Source organism: Limulus polyphemus, unplaced genomic scaffold (genome assembly GCF_000517525.1).
Source record: "Limulus polyphemus unplaced genomic scaffold, Limulus_polyphemus-2.1.2 Scaffold1076, whole genome shotgun sequence".
Classification (NCBI taxonomy): domain Eukaryota; kingdom Metazoa; phylum Arthropoda; class Merostomata; order Xiphosura; family Limulidae; genus Limulus; species Limulus polyphemus.
Genome location: NW_013666686.1, coordinates 333,253 through 336,538, shown reverse-complemented (window position 1 = coordinate 336,538; position 3,286 = coordinate 333,253). Strand labels below are relative to the sequence as shown.

Here is a 3,286-nt window from a genome sequence, read left to right as displayed (position 1 = left end):
CTTAAATAATATCACCTCTACCTTTTTCTCTCAAGAGCAGTATAGAATATTAAATCTTAACCTATCCCTTTCCATCCCCAAGATCATCTCTGTAGGTCTCCTCAGAATTTGTTCCACTTAGACTGTAAACAATAGTCCAAGTGAGGCCTGACCAGTGATATGTATAAAGTTAATTATCTCTTTTCACTTTTAATCAATATGTCTATAAGCACATCTTAAACTTCTATTGACTTTACTACTAGCAACACAGAACTGCTTTTTTAACTTGAGTATCTACCACTATGGCAAAATATTTTTCTTTATTCAAGCTATTGAGTGGATTTCCATCTATATTAAGTGTGATCATATTATGATAAACAAAGTGCATTACCTTGCACTTACTATAATTAAAGGGTATTTTTCAAGTATCTGTCCAACTTACCAATTGATTCAAATCACTATATAGTACCTCAACTTTCTCAATACAGCTAAAATATCCATGAGGTTAATATCACTGGCACATTTTACTTATTCACTAATTTTGCCTCTATTAATATCATTAATGTAAATAAGAATAAAGAAAAGCCCAAGCACTGACCCCTGAGACACACCACAAGTAACAAAGGTCCAGTTTGACTAGACTCCATTGATCAACATTTTTGTTTTCTCTCACCCAGCCACTCTACATTGTACAATCCAATGAATTAGTCTTTCCCCAACAACCATCACTGTGATTTTCTTGGCTAATCTTCTGTGTGGCACCTTATCAAAAACCATTTGAAAATGTATGTACACCCTTTCCATCAGCTAAATAATAAAAAAAAAAGTTTCATCTTTACAAAAAGTCAACACATTGTTAAGGCATGACTTGCCTTTGGTGAATCCATGTTAATTTTATTTTACATCATATTTCACTACATTCATAGAATTTTTCACACTAGAGAAATAGGACTAATTGGCCTATAATTTACAGGTAAACTCTTCCCCCCCCCCCCCTTTAAAAATACAGAGTAACATTAGAAAACCTTACAATCTTCTGACTTCTCCAAAGAAAATATTTAAAAGCTCAGCCATATCATAGTCTTCAACCCAAATCTTGCCACCGTCACCCTTTAAAAGTCCAATCTCCATTTTAACATGTTTTCTTACAGTTACATTTTTAGAAAAATCATTACTGTTAATTTTAACATTATCAGCCAGTCCATTTTGGTTTCCTATAGTATTTTAACCAAATCCCTAGATTTCCTTACAGTTCTGTAAGTCTTCCCTATTATCTGTCAATTTAAACTTCTCAAACTTGTGGTATCCATCTCTGATATTCCCCTTAGTAAGCCAAATAGGGTTGATCTTCCCTGTTATTCTTTTCTTCTGTTTAGAAAGATGCTTATCTTGAATTAAAAGCAATTTTTTTAATTTGCTAACTCTGTCTCACATTACCTATTAAATCATTATCATTGTAGAGTTAACAGTAATTAAAGTACTGTCTTGACACTGACTGTTTAATGATTAATGATGAAATGTCACCTTATATTTGGCAGTCAATGTGATTTTAGGTGAGAAAATTTTTTTATAAAATATTGTAAATATTTTATAAAAATATTGTAAATATTACTACCAATAATAGCAGTCAACATACTGTAGTTTAAATTTTACACTTAACTGTTACAACCAGAGGCATTGCAAGGTTCTTAAAAGATTTGGGGCTTGGGCCCATAAGTGTGAAATTTTTCAGCATTTCAGTACGATATTGATCATGGTTCTCTAATCTGATTTTTGAAGACACCAACTGGGAATTTGGGGCACTTTCAAATATAATCAGGTTGCAGGCCATGTGTGGTAGTCCCTATCGATGCCTTTGGTTACAATCTTAGAATAGAAAAGTGTGCACTAGATTACCATGTGATTGTTGTATTATCAGACCTAAGAATGTCAACACATGCTTTGCACACAGTTTTGTTTTACAGTTTGTATTAACGCATAGCTATCATGAATAGCTCAAGGTTCTATAAATATACTGAGCTGCAAGCTGACTAACAATCACAAGATAGGTTTAATTTAATGTATTTAATTTTGTGTATGTGTGTGTGTGTTAACAGCTAAAAGTTAACATTTTCCTTACCAAATAATGTATTTCAGAAGGATACTCAACTCACTGCACAATAAAGAGCTACTACCTTGTATCACCACCATAAAGATTTTTGCACATGCCACAAGCCTTAAACAAAGCTTCCACCCATACAGGAATTAATGTGTATTGTGCCAGCCTGTGATGTAATCATTATTAAACTATAGTCTTCCACCTGTAGGAGAACAACACATCCTTCATGCACAATAATCTTCATGAGCACTAACTCATTCTTGATGAGGTAAAATAAATACAACAGAAGGAAGTATTTATCTGAAATACATTTTCAAGAGGAAAATGTTAACTTCAGAAATGTTTACTTACCTGACTGCACTACAAAGAGCTAAACACCCACACTGAAGATGATGGAGGGGCTGGTGCTTATGAAAAATTATAAAGATGAGTTACATTCCAAAAACGTAGCATCAGAAAAAGAAAATCTATGAAGCATGTCATCAACTAAAGAAAGTAACCTAGAAGGGTATAACTCAGTGAGATACTACATTCATCTCAAGAAGGGATTACTCTATGCCTAATAGAAGTACTAGTGCTACAGCAAAAGATGTTGTCAAAATAACCTTTCGTGTAGTGCTAAAGTGTCACATAATTGGGTGGAATGTAAGGTTGCTTAACTGATCATTTTACAGCATGAACATGTAATGCAACTAAGACAATAAATTAGGCCATTCCAAAGAAGTTCTTACGTGATATACTTACTATAATAATCAGGTGTAGGAAGAAAATATATTGGCCTACATCCTAAGAGGAACACAAGACCCATCCAGCTGGCATAACCACAGGGAACGGTTTGGTTCAAAATGTATTGGAGTGGCTTCTAATATATTCCAGGTAACACCCTAGCCCTACTTCCCACTGAAGGGTACATCCACTTTGTTTCATACCAGTGGGATTATAAACACCCAGTGAAGAACTTTCCATATCAACCTCCCCACCAGCTTGGGACTGGGAAAGCAAGGATTCTTCCTTACTCAACTAGAAGAAGATGGGAGGGAAGAATTTGTGTGTTTGGAAGAACACTAGTAGGTGTTCACATTGAACAGAAAACATCACATCTGCAAAAGGTCTCACTCTGATAGACCGTGCAATGGACTACCACAAAATAAAGACAGCAGGAACTAGCCAAGTGTAAGGGCAGGCACTGTAATTTTACTTGTGAAGTAT

The 3,286-nt window shown here is 34.6% G+C and overlaps 1 protein-coding gene across 4 annotated transcripts in view; it reads right to left on the bottom strand.

Annotated features, from left to right (window-relative positions):
- Positions 1-3,286, bottom strand: part of LOC106462024 (ras-related protein rab7-like) — a 34,913-nt gene that overhangs the window by 14,276 nt on the left and 17,351 nt on the right. The window contains exon 3 of one of the 4 annotated variants that reach the window (XM_022389137.1): positions 578-786. The exons of 2 other annotated variants lie outside the window; for them this stretch is intronic. The gene's annotated coding sequence lies outside the window, so the exon portion shown is untranslated. The remainder of the gene's footprint in view (positions 1-577; positions 787-3,286) is intronic. One more of the 4 variants, XM_022389136.1, reaches the window with a different exon arrangement.